The sequence below is a fragment of the Thermobia domestica genome, chromosome 4 (assembly GCF_964235325.1).
Source record: "Thermobia domestica chromosome 4, izTheDome1.hap1.1, whole genome shotgun sequence".
In the NCBI taxonomy this organism is placed as follows: Eukaryota; Metazoa; Arthropoda; class Insecta; order Zygentoma; family Lepismatidae; genus Thermobia; species Thermobia domestica.
In genome coordinates, this window is record NC_137457.1 from 29255575 (window position 1) to 29277025 (window position 21451).

At 36.5% G+C, this 21451-nt stretch overlaps 1 protein-coding gene across 1 annotated transcript in view; it reads left to right on the forward strand.

Annotated features, from left to right (window-relative positions):
* Positions 1-2838: 2838 nt before the first annotated feature.
* The window catches only part of LOC145683283 (histone-lysine N-methyltransferase SETMAR-like), a 159687-nt gene continuing 141074 nt past the window's right edge, over positions 2839-21451 (forward strand). Inside the window, exon 1 of the mRNA XM_081754649.1 lies at positions 2839-2910. The gene's annotated coding sequence lies outside the window, so the exon portion shown is untranslated. The remainder of the gene's footprint in view (positions 2911-21451) is intronic.

Genomic DNA, 21451 nt, shown 5'->3' on the forward strand with positions numbered 1-21451 from the left:
TGAAGTGGGCTGAAAAATAGTACCAAATTGAAGCAAAAGGGGCTGAATTCATTATTTTATACCAGTGTAATACATGGCTCTATAAGACGAAACAAAAAAAGGTGAAGTTCTAGAACACCCTCCCCCCCTCTTCCAAGACTCCAAACCAAGAAAGTGCCCTTTCTAAAAATTACTTTTTTAAAACATCCAAATAAGAGGACCCCGAACAACCATAGAAATATATGAAACTTTTCTCGCACGTAGGAAGTATAACAGAGGCCGCAAAAATTAAATGGGAAAACAGTTATCATCTTCGGTATGTATTGTAAGGAAACCAAACATGCCTTTATTTCGAAGTGATCAATAAACCAAAAAGGTATTATGGCCATATATGAAAAAAAAATATATGAAACGAGGAACAAATCAATCATCTCCGAGTTCATCTGTAAACATTACGTATAAATTATTACACCATATTCTCGCTTATTTCACAACCGATGGAGGATAATAGAACATAAGAAGAATATAAGGTAAGTTAACTGACATTTGTAAAACATGTAAAACCGGTCCAGGGTCCTAAAACCTTCCCTGAAAGACATCACAACACATTATTAATAAATGGTGCTGAATTGGGTAGAATTGTACCAACTTTTTCACAAAAGGGGCTGAAAATGCCAGCGTGGTACCAACGGGCCGATGAATGATAGAAAGGGCTGAATTTGGTACAATTGTACCAAGAGTGGCAACACTGGTAAGCGTATAATAGTAATCAGTGTTGCCACAATCCTCGCTCTGGAGTGGGCTGAAAAATAGTACCAAATTGAAACAAAAAGGGCTGAATTCATTATTTTATACCAATGTAACACGAAACTAAAAGAGGTAAAGTTCTAGAACACCCCCCCCCCTCTTTCAAGTCCAAATCAAGAAAGTGTCTTTTTAAAAATTATTTTTTAAAAGCATCCAAATAACAGGACCCAGTGGCGCCCCCTCACCCATTTAATAGACCAATGTATGAAGATCTGTAACTTACGCGTATGCGCCACATCCCACATTTGACTAGCTTTGGCCAGTGTTGCCAATATGAGATTTTTCTTTCCGCTAAAACAGAGCTAAAAATTCGCTAACTGCAAAAAAAAAAAAAAAAAAAAAAGTTATCACGTCTACAGAAATGCTGTAAGTAATATTGCAATCGGTATTTAAGAAGATCAGCTAATTATTACTTTCCAATAATGTTGAGATTAGAGCCTAAATAGGTCAGTATCGTCCTCATCCATTTAACACTACGTCATCTCAGTCAATATCAGGAGCGGACGAAGGCAAAATTTTCACCCTCCAATGAGTATTTGCCCCCCTCCACCTAGCCCTAGCCTATATTTTACATTTTATTACAGTGATATTAGAAAATTTATTTTGGGGTGCTCGTTTAGGCGCCCCTGACGTTAGCGTCCTGGGCAGTTGCCCGGTTTGCCCAACCTTTGGTGCTTGGAGAATTTATCGTTATTGTTGAAAGCCTGTTGCGCAGGGGAATTTTATTTATAGTTAGTAAGCTCAGTACATGCATGTAATATAGAACTGGTATCGTATTAATACGGTAATAATTAACTACCAGGAGGATTAATTTCTTAATCATACAGTGCTATAACCTTGACGAGTTTACAGTAATACCAATAATTTGATACACAAATGTAATAAACTGCGAGAGAGGGGGGAAGGAATTTTTATTCTTGCCATGTTTGAAAGTGAAGACCACGAAAACTTGGAGCTCCATTTATATAATTTGTATTTTTTAAAATTAAAAACATGGGGCTCCCCCTAATATACCGAAACGTCCTGCGCCCGCAGGCAATGCCTACCCTGCCTACCTTATTGCTACGCCGCTGGGAGGATCCCAAACAACCGCGGAAGTAGATGAAACTTTTCTCGCACGTAGGAAGTATAACAGAGGCCGCAAATTAAGAGAAAACAGTTATCATCTTCAGTATGTATTGCAAGGAAACCAAACGCGCCTCTATTTCAAAGTGACCATAAATCAAAACGGTATTATGGCCATATATGAAAAAATATATATAAAACGAGAAACAAATCAATCATCTCCGAGTTCACTGCTCATGACATCACACAGTATGAGTAACGTGAGATGTAGGAAAAGTCTTACTGACACTTTTGAAAATGTGACAAGTATTTATTAAATAGTGCTGAATTGGGTAGAATTGTGCCAACTTTTTCACAAAAGGGGCTGAAAATGCCAGCGTGGTACCAACGGGCCGATGAATGACAAAAAGGGCTGAATTTGGTACAATTGTACCAAGTGTGGCAACAGTGCTCTCCAGTATGCACAGCTTTTCGTACTAAAAAGCAGAAACATTATACCATACAATATGTCCATATTGTCGAGGATTACAGGTCATTAGTGAATGACGGACTTAAAAGCTCATATTAGTAAACTATAGCAAAAATAATTACCTTGAGAGAACCAATTTCATGTTTGATTTTGTGTAAATTATGTGTGATTTGTCTATTTCCTTCGTTATTTCTGATTCAATTATTATTATTTGTTTATTTACAATATGATATTATACACAATTGTAAAGGAACTTGGATTATTTTGTGCAGATTGCTAATAGTCGGTTCTCCCATCTGCTGTACATTTTTGTAGTTTTTAGGAGCAGAAAAGATTTACGTAAGAACCGAGAGGGATTTGATATGATTGGAACAAAATGAGCTAAGAAAGAGAATAAAGAGACATATTTGGAATTACGTTAAACCTTATTGATTGAAATTGTGCAGGAGATATATTATAAAAAGCATTTTTTATGAGTAATTATTGTGTTATATAAAAAGACATGCGTAACTATGGTATTGCGCATTTTGTAATTTTTAAATTTTGGTATTATTTAATACTGGACCGAGGAGAACGATATTTACGAGTTAGTGAGTAAAAGAAACCATATATTATTTATGTATAGACATAACTTTATACTTTATTGTTTTAACTTGCTGGATTGTAAGTCACTATTGGAATTATTAGGAAAACAAGAATCGTTCGAGGAAAATGTATATTTGACAGTAAACTGATTGCTATTTTTATTATTGTAAAACATTACGGAAAACTTTCCGTGTTTGCACACAAATCTTTACAAAGTTGGATTTAGCTTTACGGTAATACATAGTGTTTACATACATACCGTACTTATACAAGTAGTTTCGTTAGTGTTTCACCATTAGTGTGGATATGGCCAATTATAAGTCACAAAACTCCCATAAGAAACAAATGAGGAATTATTCATTGTATCAAATTCGCATCGCATTCAAAAGCACTAATTACCTCTGTTAGTGCAATTGTTAGTGCATTGTAAGTGCTTCTTAGAGCAAAAACACCTACGTTAGTGTTTCAATAGTGTAGATGTTACAAGTAAAAAAAACTTTGCGGAAGTCAGCATGAATTACGCACCCACACTTTAAGCACTAACGGAAAAAATACTGCCATTCGTTAGTGCTTCTATAAACCACTAACAATTTCATTAGTGCCTCACTATTAGTGTAGTTATGGCCAATTACATATCACGAGACTCACAAGAAATTTATGGCAAATTTTTTATTGAATCGTAATTCCGCCAAATTCAAAATCACTAATGATCTCTTCTAGAGCAATCGTTAGTGCATTGTTAGTGCTTCTTAGTGCATCTACACCTAAGGTTAGTGCTTCATTAGTATAGGTGCTACAATTAAAATACCTTTTGAGGCCAGAGTGAACTTAGTGCCCCCCACTTCAAGCACTAACTAAAAACTTAGTGCCATTCGTTAGTGGATTTTTAGTGCTTCTAGAAAACACTAACAGTTTAGTTAGTACTTCACTATTAGTTACATGTTACGAAACTCACATAATAAATTTATGGGAAATTTTACATTGCATAAAATTTCCGTCAAATTCAAGAGCACTAATGATCTCTTCTAGTGCTATCGTTAGTGCTTCTAGAAAATACTAACAGTTTCATTAGTACTTCAATATTAGGGTAGTTATGGACAATTATATGTCACGAAACTCCTATAAGAAATTTATTGGGAATTTTTAATTGTATCAAATTTCCGCCAAATTCAAAAGCACTCATGATATCTTCTAGTGCAATTGTTAGTGGTCCTTAGTGCACCAACCCCTAACGTTAGTACTTCATTAGTATAGGTGCTACAAGTACAATATCTTGGGAGGGCACGGGAACTTGCCCCAACTTCAAGCACTAACAAAAAATTAATGTCATTCGTTAGTGGATCGTTAGTGCTTCTAGAAAGCACTAAAGGTTTGTATGGACTTCGATATTTCTGAAGTTGGCCTGCCCAACAAAAATCTTGAATAAATCCTAAAATATGGTAATGTTAACGTTAATGCTTAGTGCATTTAAGTGCACTAACGAAGCACTAACGATTGCCGTTAATCCTATGTTACTATCTCTTTTTGTATATAATTTGATATTATTGAAGTCCACTCCACCAAAAATCTAGAATAAATTCCAAAATATGGTAGCACTAACGATAGTGCTTAGTACGTTTAAGTGCACTGACGATACACTAACGGTTGTCGTTAACCCCATGTTTCTACCTCTATTTATATAGAATTTCATATTTCTGAAGTTGGCCCCCCACCAAAAATCTTGAATAAATCCCAACATATGGTAATGCTAACGTTAATGCTTAGTGCATTTAAGTGCACTAACGAAGCACTAACGATTGCTGTTAACCCCATGTTTCTACATCAATTTGTATGGAATTTGATATTTCTAACGCTGACATCTAACCAAAAATCTTGAATAAATCCCAAAATACGGTAGAACTGACATTAGTGCTTAGTGCGTTTAGGTGCACTAACGATGCACTAAAGATTGCCGTTAATCCTATGTTACTATCTCTATTTGTATAGAATTTCATATTTCTGAAGTTGGCCCCCCACCAAAAATCTTGAATAAATCCCAAAATATGGTAATGCTAACGTTAATGCTTAGTGCATTTAAGTGCACTTACGAAGCACTAACGATTGCTGTTAACCCCATGTTTCTACATCAATTTGTATGGAATTTGATATTTCTAACGCTGACATCTAACAAAAATCTTGAATAAATCCCAAAATACGGTAGAACTGACATTAGTGCTTACTGCGATTAAGTGCACTAACGACGCACTAACGATTGCCGTTAATCCTATGTTACTATCTCTTTTTGTATATAATTTGATATTATTGAAGTCCACTCCACCAAAAATCTAGAATAAATTCCAAAATATGGTAGCACTAACGATAGTGCTTAGTACGTTTAAGTGCACTGACAATACACTAACGGTTGACGTTAACCCCATGTTTCTACCTCTATTTATATAGAATTTCATATTTCTGAAGTTGGCCCCCCACCAAAAATCTTGAATAAATCCCAAAATATGGTAATGCTAACGTTAATGCTTAGTGCATTTAAGTGCACTAACGAAGCACTAACGATTGCTGTTAACCCCATGTTTCTACATCAATTTGTATGGAATTTGATATTTCTAACGCTGACATCTAACCAAAAATCTTGAATAAATCCCAAAATACGGTAGAACTGACATTAGTGCTTAGTGCGTTTAGGTGCACTAACGATGCACTAAAGATTGCCGTTAATCCTATGTTACTATCTCTATTTGTATAGAATTTCATATTTCTGAAGTTGGCCCCCCACCAAAAATCTTGAATAAATCCCAAAATATGGTAATGCTAACGTTAATGCTTAGTGCATTTAAGTGCACTTACGAAGCACTAACGATTGCTGTTAACCCCATGTTTCTACATCAATTTGTATGGAATTTGATATTTCTAACGCTGACATCTAACAAAAATCTTGAATAAATCCCAAAATACGGTAGAACTGACATTAGTGCTTACTGCGTTTAAGTGCACTAACGACGCACTAACGATTGCCGTTAATCCTATGTTACTATCTCTTTTTGTATATAATTTGATATTATTGAAGTCCACTCCACCAAAAATCTAGAATAAATTCCAAAATATGGTAGCACTAACGATAGTGCTTAGTACGTTTAAGTGCACTGACAATACACTAACGGTTGACGTTAACCCCATGTTTCTACCTCTATTTATATAGAATTTCATATTTCTGAAGTTGGCCCCCCACCAAAAATCTTGAATAAATCCCAAAATATGGTAATGCTAACGTTAATGCTTAGTGCTTTTAAGTGCACTAACGAAGCACTAACGATTGCTGTTAACCCCATGTTTCTACATCAATTTGTATGGAATTTGATATTTCTAACGCTGACATCTAACCAAAAATCTTGAATAAATCCCAAAATACGGTAGAACTGACATTAGTGCTTAGTGCGTTTAGGTGCGCTAAAGATTGCCGTTAATCCTATGTTACTATCTCTATTTGTATAGAATTTGATATTTCTGAAGTTGGCCCCCCCACCAAAAATCTTGAATAAATCCCAAAATATGGTAGCACTAACGTTAGTGCTTAGTGCGTTTAGGTGCACTAACGATGTACTGACGATTACCGTTAACTTCGTGTTTCTACCTCTATTTGTATAGAATTTGATATTTCTGAAGTTGGCCCCCCCACCAAAAATCTTGAATAAATCCCAAAATATGGTAGCACTAACGTTAGTGCTTAGTGCGTTTAAGTGCACTAACGATGTGCTAAGTTTTGTGAAAATCTGTCTGTATAAAGATGGGTGGGGGGGCTAACTTCATATGATGTTGGCCCCCCACCAAATATCTTCAATATCTCGTAAACGCTGATAGCACTAACGTTAGTTCTGAGTGCACTAACGTGCACTAACGATGCACTAACGATGTGCAACGTTTGATGTAATTTGGGGGAGGTGGGGGGGGCCAACTTCAGGCACGTAAACAAATATCCATTTCATCCCTACTTCTGCTACACCACTATATAAGATGCACACAGGATCTCGTTTGTCTCAGATATCGCTATACAAATTCATGGAACAAGCGGTGATGGTAGTCCAGTATCTACACGTGTTCATCCCGAGATTGATCTTCGAAGCTTTTGATCACGGAACAAAGCGTAAAGAAGTTCAAAATGGCATTGTCAATAAACAGAGCACTCAATGGCCGAGGATTAATTGAAAATCTGCAGACCAATATCAGCGAATGAGTTATTCTGTCAGTGCATCCACATGTAACAGAACAAATGTAGTGCAGTAATATTGTGTAATCATTATCGAAATATTTAATGTACATACAATGTGTATAGCCAACTAATGCTACAACGTATTCCCTTGTTCTACTAAGTTCTCTCATCTAATATATCTCTAATAATAAATACAGGGTACAAGATTGTAATGGACAGTTTTTAAATAGTAATTACTAGAGCAAGAAATTTTAGACACTGGACTTTAATTTTTCTTCTATTAAAATGCCCAAATTAGCTTATCTTACTAACAAAACAAACAAATAATACATACTTCTTTCTGTGTTTTTTGTTGCACATTTTCATGTCATCAACTTTTGGCATTTTTTTAAAACTTTATACAGTGAAACCTCTGAATAACGGACACCAATGGGACATGAATTTTTGTCCGTTACTGAGAGGTGTCCGTTACAGAGAGGTTACAGAAATTTAATTTCTCACAACGGTAATTGTATGCAGTACTATACAATAAATACATTATGTATGAGCATAAATACGTAAAATTCAATATGAAAATACTTTATTTAGTAGTATTTGAATTATTGGGAGCAATGAAAGAGAAATTCATTTCTGTTAAATAATATTATTGCTGAGGGATCTGTTAATATATACGTATACTGCAAAAGCGTTTTCATTTATTTCAAATTCTCAGAACTTTCTCAAAAGATGCGTCAGTAACCAACTAACCGGCTAAAACTCATTAGCAGGTGTCCTCTGAGAATCCTCCGTACGGAAGAAACATGTGTGTGTGTGTGTGTACTGGCGCGGTATCTTCCTTGTCGAATGGGTGAAAAGACAAGTTATTGGGAGTGCATATGTTTCTTGACTCAGCCCCAATCGCGAAGAATATTCTCTTAGAGAAAGTGAAAAAGGAAGCCGGGAAAACTCCAAACCAGATTTGTTCCAGTATCATAAGGAAAAGAAAAATGTTGCTTTTCCAAAATAGTAAGAGAGGAAACACTGCTCGCTGAAAATGTTATTATAAAACAAACAATATTTGATTTGTTATGTATGAAATTCTGCTAGGTCCAGGGGAAAAATGACTAAATTTGTTAGGGAAGGGAAGATCTTTCGCATAGAATTCTTGGCCATAGGACTGACCCTGCATAAGTGTTCTTGCTTATTGAAGGTTTTCTAGAATTTGCACCAGAAAGCAGTTTATTGTGGACAGAAAAAAAGAAAGAATTTCAAGTTCAGCTTGAAACGATTCTGTTCGATGGTTCACCTGGCCTAGACTTATGATAGATACACTTGTGGGGAAAATACTTTTCTGTCTACTGTACTACATCGCAGAGCCGAGAATAGTTCCTGTTCGTTATGAAGAGGTTATTGAAACGTTTGGGGAGAAAAAGGACTGTCCGGGTCCGTATCTGAGAGTGTCCGTTAAAGGGAGGGGTTTGTTCCGTAAGAGAACATATACTTTTGCCCGGACAAAAAATCTGTCCGTATTAAAGAGGTGTCCGTTATTGAGAGGTGTCCGTTAAGGGAGGTTTCACTGTATGTTCCTTTTCCGCATATTACTCCTACGAGGGATGATCGAAAAAAAAACAGTTACAAAGCAAAAGACTTTTACGTTATTCACTGTAACTTAACGAAAATTTATTTGTAGATTAATAACATGTCTGTCTTGATGTAGGTTTGAAGACAGGATTCTGATCATATATACTCAAGAAGCGGACATTAAAAATGATGACTCATCTGGAAAAATGGTCAAGTGAAAAGTGAGGTCTCGTCTGGAAAAGTGAGGTTAGTGGTGGGGTTTCTGTAGGCCAAAAACACCACACCTGCTGTCATTCATAGGCTGATTGAGCTCCTCCGTGGCTAAGCGGTTAGCGTACGCGCCTTTGGCGTGGGAGACCCGGGTTCGATTCCCGGCGGGAGCTCATGTGGTTCGGATTCCACGTTAATCAGTAGGTCCACGTCTTATATAGCCTCGCTGCTGAACGGGACGTTAAACTCAAACTCAACTCATAGGCTGATTGTACAAGTGTATGGGGAAGGCTAAATTTCAAACCAATATGTAGGGAAGGGGACCAATATTGTTAATGGCAACCATGGACACAGCGATAGACTCAATATTTCAACCACTGATGTTACGCTTGGAACGACTAGAACACCTTTTCTACAGCCCTGACCTAGCCCCAGTAACTTTCACCTGTTCTAAAGAAAAAAAATGGCTGGCTACCATTATATGGCATGTGATTATGTCAAAACTGTTGCCTCACGGTAGCTACGAGAACTTGGCGCGGATTTCAATGCAAATGGTATCGAAAACTTTATCAGCCGTTGAACAAAATCTGTAGTTACATCGAGGACTGTTGTTGAGTGCCCTCTATCATCAAGTGTGGTGATCTTCCAGCTATATCGCGCATATAAGCCATAATAGCTTTGTAACCTTTTTCCGATCATTCCTCGTACAATAATTAAACAAAGAATACAGAGCGTGTGCAGCTTCACATTACTTTCGCTAAAGTGCAGTCGTGTTACACGTAAGTTGTTGAATAGAAAGTAAAGGGAATTGATAATGTCAAACAAAACCAATCACAGCTTTCACCAATCAGTATTATTGACTGCATTTTTACATACAAATGTTTACTTTGTGACAGGACGGGGTTGATATGGACTCTATGGTCCTATTTAGGACCAAGGGTAAACATATGACACCACCGGGAATCGAACAAGAGTCTTCCGCGCCGAAGATGCGTAAGCAAACCATGTAGTTACAAAAATGAAATGAAATCTTTGAGTTTTACGTCCCACGGTTATGCCGGTTAGGCTAAAGGAGTCGGTGATGATGATAATGAATGAAATGGTGGAATGAAGAAAGTGGGAGGAAACGGGAGAACCCCGAGGAAACCCACACACATGGTGTTTGTTCATCACAAAGTTCACTTGGCGGGGTTTGGGATCGAACCCGGTACCCCAAGCACCAGAGGTGAACGCTCTACCACTGAGCCCCATCATGTAGTTACGAGTCTTAGTTATTGGAGATGTAATGTAGTCTATACTTTAAAAAATGAAATATAATTTTTTAAAACTAACTTATAGTTCATTTTCTGCTTTCCAAAATTTTGCATCTAAAATTCATTTCAATAAACCGAGTTTTTTTTTTTAAAAACAGAATAGTACATTTGGCAATTTGAATCAGCACCAGTAAAAAAAAAAAAAAAAAAAAAAAAAAAAAAAAAACTACAGATGTGAGTGTAACAAAACCTTCGTCGTGTATTTCACACGAATTCTCTCAATCATGTAATACCATGAAGGCATGGAAGGAACCATTTTGATTGAGAGAGAGTGGGGTGGCAGAGAGAGAGGGTTCATTGATTTCTATCGGAGAATTATTTTCTGTTATAATAACACTGCAGTTTATTTTCAAACAATATAGAAAAAGTAATTTGCTATATAAATAGGGTTGACAGACGACCTGTTTATGTGATAATATGTTTTCCCGTCTTTATGAAGTTTGTACAGATCACACATTTGTCCTGTAGCTACTTATTAGTATGTGCTGTTCAAATTTTAAAGCTATATCAGAAAGCATATTCTCACTGCTGAGTTTATAGAACAGTAACATTACACATTCTGATTATTCTTTTACCATAATTAATCTCCACTTTGAACACGAATTCCGAAATAAATACTGGAGAAAGAGCGAAGTGGATGAAATTACTGAAGTAATTAATCAAAATGATTGAGCAATTAAGTGTCATTACCTATTAAAAGTCAACTTAATACATTTTTTAAAGGCGAAATAACTTCCATTTATGTATGTTTAGAAATTTGCTTTCACCTTTTTTTTTCTTTTCTTTTTTTCTCTTTTTTTCCAACGTGCGTCTTGTATTTACAGTGGAGAAATACAACTCTATATAAAAATGAATGGACAAAAAAGAAGCATAAATACTTCACATCGTCAACAGAGTAGAAGCAATGTTCACTTCAGTGTTCGTAGTTTGAGGGAAATTTCCATCCCAAAAAATTTTGTACGCCGATTTAACAGAAAGAAAAAAGGGACTTTTTTTTTCGATAAAACGTGAAAAGACAGGGAAATTCTCCTGGTAACTGATTGACAATATAAATGCTTAAATTTTTGAAAATGAAAAGAAATCTTTAAGTGTCTTCATCCCGGCGAAATTAAAATACCGCTAATTTTACAGCAATTACGTGATATCTTCAAATAGATAAAAGATAATTAAAATATGGAACAAGAGCGCCCTAGACAATATTATTTTGCGTGAGGTGCCGTTATCCCACGTCACCTAGTGGCTTTCCGTTTTTAGCTGTTTAGAAAGGCGAAAATAAATGGCTTAAAATCGAAAGCAGATAAGTGAGTCGTGATAACGGTTTCTCATGTAAAATAATATTGTCTAGGGCGCTTTTGTTCCACATTTCGATTATCTTTTATCTATTTTAAGATATCACATAATTTCTGTAAAATTAGTGGTATTTTAATTTCACTAATGCCGATTAGGCTAAAGGAAATGAAATGAAATCTTTAAGTTTTACGTCCCACGGTTATGCCGGTTAGGCTAAAGGAGACGGTGATGATGAGAGATGAATGAAATGGTGGAAAGAAGAAAGTGGAAGGAAACGGGAGAACCTCGAGAAAACCCACGCACACGGTGTTTGTCCACCACAAAGTTCACTTGGCGGGGGCTGGGATCGAACCCGGGACCCCAAGCACCAGAGGTGAACGCTCTACCACTGAGCCACCGCGGCCCCACTACTCACGAACATGGTGTTTGTCCACCACAAGGTTCACACGGCGCGAGCTGGGATCGAACCAGGGACCCCAAGCACCGGAGGTGAGCGCTCTACCACTGAGCCACTGCGCCCCCCACTTCAATTTTTGTTCTAGAGAAATAAACCAATGCAATATTAACAGTACGTGAACTGTCCAAAGCAGCATAATTTTTGCAATCCATTATTGGCTGGTTGTATTTGTAAAAAGGTGAAGGGAAAAAAATGCAAAAAGCAAACGAACAAAGCACATGTGGTATGTACTTCCTTCAATATCACATAATTAATCTTTATTACATAACTTCTGCCATAGGTATAAGACACTCAGCAAACTACGGTCAAATTTGATTAAAAAAAAAACTATTACTCTGACTTTTGGGACATCCTGTGCATCCAGTTTTATCGAGACAGGTCATGTTTCATATTAAATCTTCCGTACCACAACATTTGAGAGACAATTATCCAGTGCAGCAATGAAAAGCAATTGAATAAAATTCCAATGAAATTTGACTCAGACATTTTTCCACGAACACTATTCGTTTCGCACGAATTAATAAATGTAAAATCAGTAAATTAATTCGTTATGTATCTTGTAACACGTACTAACGTAACTCCATAGGTGAAACATGCACAAACTGAGCTTTCATAAATACATTCAGTGGTTAAACGCACAGAAAATTAACTTGTAACCACTTCCTTTATTAAATAATTAAACAAGCACTTTTCTCTTGAATCAATATAATTTAGCTGCTTCTTCCTTTAAAATTCTAAAGTGCAAGGCTATCGCGTTCAAGGAATTCATCAGTTATGAGTTTCAAATGGCTGGGAAGCTATATAAGAGTTATTAGTTAAAATGTAATACAGTTTGTAAAAAAATAACTGCATCACTTAGATTTATAGCAATAAATTTTCTTATTTGGGTCATATAAATTGTATGATACAGCATAAGATATTCAAAATTTAACCAGCATGTTACTGGATGTTTATTGTAACTGCTAAATTAGTTCAAACACATTTTGCCTACAATTATTCATAAACTTATGTAAAATGAAGTACTCTAGAACACACATAACTATATTACAAAAATATTTTGCAACAAACTAATTGAAAACATTATCTTATAAGGTAACATTTAGCAAGAAAAAATATTTTTTCTTGATTTCCAAGCGACTGAATAACACAATATCATCCTTTTTAATACTGTCTTTCATTTAGTATTTTGTATGGCTTCCTTTAGCCTTCCTGACAGCTTGAATTCTTCTGGGCATACTGTGAACAAGATTACGGCATGTTAACATGTCTAAATCATGGTATGTACAATTGCTGCCATTAGCTAGTTCCTGTTTTCCAAACACCTTTTCCGCAGTATCTTGTTCATAATATGCCACAAGTTTTCGATAGGATTTAAATCTAGTGAATTAGGAGGCCACCAGATTCTCTCTATATCCATCTCCTTTAACCAATTATTGACTGAACGAGATCGATGGCATGAGGCATTGTCATCCTGAAAGTAGAATTGGTTCAGATTTGCCCCTGTAAAATAAGTCCTAGCTGTTGGAATTAATTTATGATCAAGAATTTGTATGTACTTTTCGCTGTTAACTGAACCATTACAAATTGCATTTTTTGCAATTTCTCTCGATATTAAGCAACCCCACAACATAACACTTGCGAGAACTTCTGTGTCTCAGATATACAATTATTATTCAATTCCTTCTCCCTACGCATCCAAAGCTTCACTCCGGCATCGTTTCCAACGATATTAAACTTCTTTTCGTCCGAAAAAGTCACACGATCGCAGTTTTCCTCTGTCCATTGCCGGTACCTTTACACAAAAATGTTCCTTGCATCCTTATGTTTCTTTGTCAGTTGCGGTTTTCTTCGCGTCTTTTTCTTGTCAAATCCAAAAGACTTCAGTCTAGACACTACTGTTGAATGGCTCACTCTAATACCTAACTCCATTTCCATTTGTGCAACCAGTTGACGTGAACTCATGCTTCTTTTCTGCAACACTAGTGACTTCAATTTTCGATCAACCCTCGCAGATGTTTTCTTCTTCCTTCCACAGCTGTTTCTAAGCGAACAGTGTCCAAATTCTAGTTGTTTCTTAATGATTCTTGACACTGTAGACTAATGAACGTTAACTTTTCTACCAATTTCTCTTTGACTTACTCCCTTCTTGTGTAGGACCAATTTTTGTCCTTGCTTGCGAGGTGAGGTGTCTTTCAAGCTTATGATTCGTCAAATCAATAACAATCTATTCGCATTAAATACACTGCTTATATATTTATAAACTTCAGAACACTATAAAAGCAAACACTGCAACACCAATCAGGCAAACAATCACGCGATAAGAACAATGTGCATTACTTTATGAATCTCCACCCGAGCTGCATATGCAGTTTTTTAACGACACTAGCCAACAACGGACCCACCTAGTGACAAAAAGGGGAAACAAATAACAACAAAACAAAAGACTGTGTAAGAGAACCACACAAGATTTGTTTTTATGAAAATCTATGAATGCATATCACTACTAAACGTAACTACTGTTATTCTTTAGATGTTCTGCCATACTTTTAGCAAGTGATGCAATTATTTTTTTACAAACTGTAGTACGTAATAATATGGTTTACGTATCTTTAGATCTTTGAACAAACATCGCAACATTTTATGGTTCCTTACATACTCACATATTAGGGTGTAACTACGGAATAATGCAAGTTTATTATTAGGAAACACGCTTCCACAGCTCAATTACCAATTACTACTTCTATTAAGCTAATGTCGCGGCACTTTTTGCTATACTTTCTATATATGACGATACAATATAAGAATTTACAGATAGATAACGCTATCACAGTATTTGCCTTAATGAAATGGTAACTACAATACACACACTAGTCAACTATCAGTATGTAATATTTCTTTGCTACAATTTTTACTTTTTGATAAAATCATATTTATGATACAAAAGCATGCCGCAGTGTGTAACAGAAATGGCGTGGGTCAATTAAAACTTGATCCATGACACACCCATCGTGATCCATAACCCACCACACACCATGAATCACTCTGACCCACTATGATCTACTTCGACCCACCAGACCCATGATCTACGCCATTCTCTCCACTGAATAAAGAGTTTACACTTGCAATAAAACAAGGCTGTGAAATAAACTGAATTTCAGCTTCCTAAGTTGAACGACTCGTGAGATACTCATTTTTTCCCAATAATTCGGATTCCCACTCCCAAGGGCGCCGTTTTCTCTGCAAATTTGGCTAACATATATGAGGATTTTAAAGACAAATTGCATTCAAATTAGGCCAAATATTATAAATTTACAAATACAACGAGGAGACCCACATGAGGTTTGGGGTTGCCGGGCTCCCTCGGCCCCCCAGGATCGGCGCCCTTGCCCACTCCCCCTTTAGGATACGTATTAAAATGAAAGCCGATATGATAACATCCCAGCTGGGATTGGGGTCTAACTATATACCAAAAGTCATTTCATTTGACTTTGCCATTTGGCCGTGATGATTCCGCACACATAGTTACATTCAATTTTTTTAAATATAATAATTCACATATTAGAGATGATCTAAAAACATTTTTTTTTCAGTAGTCAGGTCCTCTGAAAACGCACAGACGGTGGGTGTCTCAAAAGCCACGTATTATATGCTATTATTATTACAAATACAATAACTAACTAATTCACACTAGCTTTGCTTTATTGAATAACTTATACTAAAAATACAGATCGTTGAGTGAAGTACCGTTTATTTATAAAATAATAAATGTCTGACAGTCAGGACTAGCTCAGGAGAGTAATGCTCCCGGAAGTAGGAACGAAAAACACAGTTCTGATTGGTTGGCGTTATCCATTTCTTGCAACGTTGCATTCAAATAGCAGAAATCAAACAATCGTTCTTGTCGGTCTTTGTGGCCGAGTGGGCTAGCGCTTTATGCTAGTAACACAAATCTCTTTTGGCGTGAGTTCAAACCCGGCCAGAGGAATTTTTTTTCTTACATTTTTATAACACTTTAAATTAAAATAATATGAAAATAATACTTAAAAAAGTGATTTACTTACTTTTGTGGAGATAAGTAGTAGTAGTAGGCGGCTCAACGAATAGCACAGCGGCTCAGTGTAAATTGCTTTTTTCTGGTGCCTGAGGTCCCTAGTTCGATCGCCGGTCAAGTAAGCTTGTGCTGAACAACCCCGTGTTCGTCGGTTTTCTCGGAATACTCCCGTATCCTCCCACTTTCTCATTCCACCATCATTCATTGTGTACCTTAGTCTAAAAGGGCATAATCATAGGACGTGAAACTAAAAAATTTCAAAGGCTACGTTCAGCCCTTCCCTGATACTTTAGTTCTTCACTTAGTACTACGATAGAGTAAAAATTCTAACATGCAGCTTTCGGAAAATCGAACTTTGAGTTGAGTTGATCTTGACTTTAACGTCCCTTTCAGCAGCAAGTCTATATGAGACGGGACCTACTGATTAACGTGGAATCCGAACCACATGAGCTCCCGCCGGGAATCGAATCCAAGTCTCCCATGACAAAGGCGCGTACGCTAACTGCTTAACCACAAAGAAGCTCAAAATCGAACATTTTTGTGGTGCTAAATAACATGTGGAACGTTGCCAATGTTGTAAGTATTTATTTTCATGGAAGTAATTGTTGTTAATTTACGTACTGCATATGTAGCCAAATGCAATGTATGCAGATTGTTGTCTGTCTTTTCCCCTATATATATATATATATATATATATATATATATATATATATATATATATATATATATATATATATATATATATATATAGGGGTAAAATGGATCTGAAAAGGTAGGGGGACGGTAGGTAGCGGCATGATGTCACACCATCCCCTGACTATCTTTGCCCACTGCTACTATTTTAGGAACTGGAGTGACGCTTTACACATTTTTTGGAGGTGGGGGAACGACGTCCCCTGCACCTTTACCTCTCTTTATCTCTCTCTCTCTGTATATATATATTCTTTAGGCACATACTTCTTGGGAGCACTCAAGAAATTCTAATAGCTCCTTTCGTTGCAAGCAAAATAATAATCACGAGAGAGAAATAAGTTCCGATTTGGTTGTACGACGGAATAGAAAACGAAACATTACAGTTTGACATTTTATGATTGTGTCCTTTAGGCTAAGGGAGACGATGATTAAGACAATTGAGTGATGGTGGAAGAGTTAATGAAATGAGAATGTGGAAGGAAACAGGAATGCCCTAGGAAAACTTACGGACACTTTGCTGTTCCCAACAAACTTACTTGGACGAGGATTAAACCAGGGGACCCGATGCACAAGAGGTACGCACTCTACCACCGTTCAGAGCTCCTTCGTGGCCAAGCGGCTAGCGTACGCGCCTTTGGCGTGGGAGACCCGGGTTCGATTCCCGGCGGGGAGGTCATGTGGTTCGGATTCCACGTTAATCAGTAGGTCCCGTCTCGTACTGCCTCGCTGCTGAAAGGGACGTTAAATTCAAAATCAACCCAACTCAGCTCTACCACCGTGCACCGCTGGGAAGGAATACAAAAGCCAATTTATAATCTTAATATCCAAGCCCATTGTATCACCGAGAGAACGCAACATACTTTTTTTCCCCTCTTCATTTGATTGCCCGGTTATCGTGGAGGTTTCTGCCTAGTGCTGACCAAGAAATGAAAAATTTCTCGATCTCGTCTCAATTGCAATCCCAAAAACGAGACGAGAAGTGTATTTTTAAAGAAGAGACGACAAAAGAAACACGGGATTTTTCGTGTCGATTTCGAGACAAGCCGAGAAACATTCCCGCCCACACTAGTTCACCCAAGTCTTAGAACACAAGCACTGTTCAGTGTTACATGTTTCATTGTTTAACAACTATAAATCGATAAAATCATGGACTCGGCAAGAAATAATTTTGTATTACCGACTGCTTTTAGGAACGGCTTTAACACCTGTTAAATTGTATCAAATTAAAAAAAAAAAAAAAAAAAAAAAAAAAAAACCTTATCATTGCTGGTGTGACAGAGGAATTGGAACTATGAATCACATACTATTCGAATGTGATCTATTTGAATCGTTTAGAAATCAATTTCTATTTCACCTTTATAATCATTTAGGTTGTGCTCCGTTTTCATATAAATATATTTTAGCTTCAAATCAACAAATACCAATTAAGGCTTTGATACAATTTCTTAAAAAAACCGGAATCTCGATATAAAAAAAAATTTAAAAAAATAAAAGTGTGTTGACATATTCAAGAAGGACGATTAGTACAATTTTTACTGAAGAAATTATTTAACTTACTACCATATTCCTTGTAGCATTTATGGCACAAATTGGTTATTTCCTGGTGTCCTTCTTATTTTTCCAGCACTTTTAAAAGTGAAGACAAGACAAGACAAGATTCTATAAACATAATGAAAAGCATTTATCAACGATTGAAGACACGGAAGCCATTACAAAATATATTCCAATAATAAAATACGGTTTAAATGTATGGAAGGATTCAGATAACCTCTATCATACAGGAAATTGAAAAAAAATTAGAGCATAAAATTTAAAAAATGAAATGAAATCTTTGAGTTTTACGTCCCACGAATATGCCGGTTATGCTAAAGAAGATGGTGATGATGAGTAATGAATGAAATAGTGGAATGAAGAAATTGGGAGGAAACGGGAGAACCCGGAGGAAACCCACGCACACGGTGTTTGTCCACCACAAAGTTCACTTGGCGGGGGCTGGGATCGAACCCGGGTCCCCAAGCACCAGAGGTGAACGCTCTACCACTGAGCCACCTCGGCCCCAGCATAAAATTTGAACATAAAATCCACAAAACGAGATCAGAAAATCTCACACGTCTCGTCGTTATTTATTTATTTAACAATCACCATATACAGCTCAGAGGCCATTTTATACTCTATATCTAAGAACAATAACAACAATGGAAAGGATTTGGGAAGGTATCGACCAGGGCCTGTTTAGCAGGAACCATCCCGGCATTTGCCTCGTGGGACTGAGAAAAACCTCAATCAGGATGGTCGGCAGCGAGAATCGAACCCGCGACAACCACGCCAACGCTCTATAACTTGAGCTACTTTTTTCATGGGCAACACTATTACTGGGCTTATTGTCTTGACAACAATTACATGCATTGCTGAAGGAAAGGATTTAGACCTCTACTGTTTTCAGAAATTCACAGGATTTCTCCCAGAAAAGCCGGAGGCGCAATCAAAATGTGAGACGTCTACACTATCATCATATATTAGCGACAGCAATATTCAATTTTTCTAAGCTGCGGAGAGAGTTGACTAACATCGGGAGGGGGGAACCGACTCACAGAGAGCATACCTGGAACAAACACTGGCAATTCAGGTATTATGCTCACATGACAATCGCTGCATTTCATTCTTTCCTGAAAGTTTCGTTTTTTTTTTTTTTTTTTTTTTTTTTTCAGGAAGTAGGCAAGATGTCTATAGCGAGACTGTAAGAGACCTGGAACCTATAGTTAACGTTGGATCCGAACCCACGAGTTTCCTCCGGAAATCGAACCCGGGGCTCCGACACGAAAAGTGCATCCCCTAACTGCTTAGCCACAAGGGAGCTTGATTTCTATTTAGTTGATAGAACTGCATATTTGCAATTCAATTGACGTTCATTTCATCAATTTTCAATTCATTAGCTGTTTAAAAAAAAAAAAAAAAACCTGCTATTTGTTTAATTGATTTTAAAAGCGTTTACTTTCCCAGCAACTCACGAAGAAAAATCATATTATATAACAATAAGTTTTATATACTAAGAAACTCGGGGTGTAGTTGAAGTCAAGTATGTCTCCCTCCCCCTCCAAAAAAAAGGGTATCTCGCCCTCCTTTTCTTAAAATAGTGTTCTGATTAAACTGCTTAGTTGCGGGGAAATACAACCTAGTCTAGTTCCACCGATAACTATACGAAATACCTCGATAAAACCTAGCTATGAATTTTTTAATCCTTTAGAAAGATTATTACAAGTCTTTTTTTTTCAAGTAGCAAAAATAATAAATATTAAAAATAAAGTATAAAATAATAGCTATTATAAAATAAAATACAAAATCTCTTATTTTTCACAATTATTAAACTGTTTTACATATAGTACTAAGATGAACAAAATTATATGAATTAACAAATTTTCATGAGAAGTTTTCGAGAAAAATAAGAGATTTTGTAAATCTAAAAACTCGATGCTATTCAGGGTGATTTAAACAACACCGATAACGTTTGGGAGGTGATTCCTGACACCAAGATAAGATCCTGGGTGCACAAATGCTTCCTTTGGGAGTTATAGGCTGACGAAAACATGACAAAATGAACTTTAAAGGTCCATAGCTCCAAAACTATGGGACCTACCATAGTCGGGTCAAGACTTCACTTAGGAACTGATACGTGCCCTATCCAAAAATAAATGTTTCAAAATAATAAGGCACTCACATAGCAATTTTTGTAGAGGGAGTTTGGTTACGTATATGATTTGAAGCACTCTCCAACTGACTCTATAAAAATTGTTGCGGAAGTACAGTAGGGATTTTGAAACCTGCATATTTGCATAGGGCACATAGTGAAGTCTTGACCCGACCACACTAGGTCCCACAGTATGGGAGCTACGGACTTTTAAAGTTAAATTTTTCATATTTTCTTTTTCATGCTATATTTTTCTTTTGTAGAATTATTATTATTATTATTACAATTATTATTATTAGCTGCGGCCCTCCACTTTACTAGTAAAGACAGTTATGGCCCGCAGGCTATTATAATTGGACACCACTGATCTATAGTTAAGCAGTAATAAAAATAAAGACTGTAGTCAGTGGCGTATTTACGATTTTGTTTCGGGGAGGCCTTTGCCAACTTTCGGAGGGGGCTTTGCCTGAAAATGTGAAAATTCTGCAAGATATTTCATATACTTTACTATAGTAAGTAAGATTTCGGGCGGGGGGCTTAAGCCCGGAAGCTTCCCCCCTAAATACGCCACTGACTGTAGTAAATACCGAACAGTTGGTTAGTTTATTATAAGCTTAATAAACATGGAAAGTAAAAACGCACTTTTGCGTTTTTACTAACCATATCCAAGACCCACTCACGCTATGTTTTGTAACCTAAAGTCGAGGGATTTTGTCTTCCATTAGCTAGCAGCAGCAACCGACCCTTCAAAGAAAGCTTCTTGAAATAATAGTAATACTTTTTCAGCTTGCTTTTTATTTTAGCTTCCGTGCTATAATGAAAGATGTAAACATGCATTGTAATTTGCGATACATTTTTCTCTTCGTACCGCTTTAATATATAAATTATAATATATATATATATATATATATATATATATATATATATATATATATATATATATATATAATTATTATTATTATTATTATTATTATTATTATATATGAATCGATAAATGACAGAACTGAACAAAATTACATATTTGAGGATAAATTCTGATGAGCAGTTTTCGAGAAAACCGAACATTCACGAAGCTAAAACTTA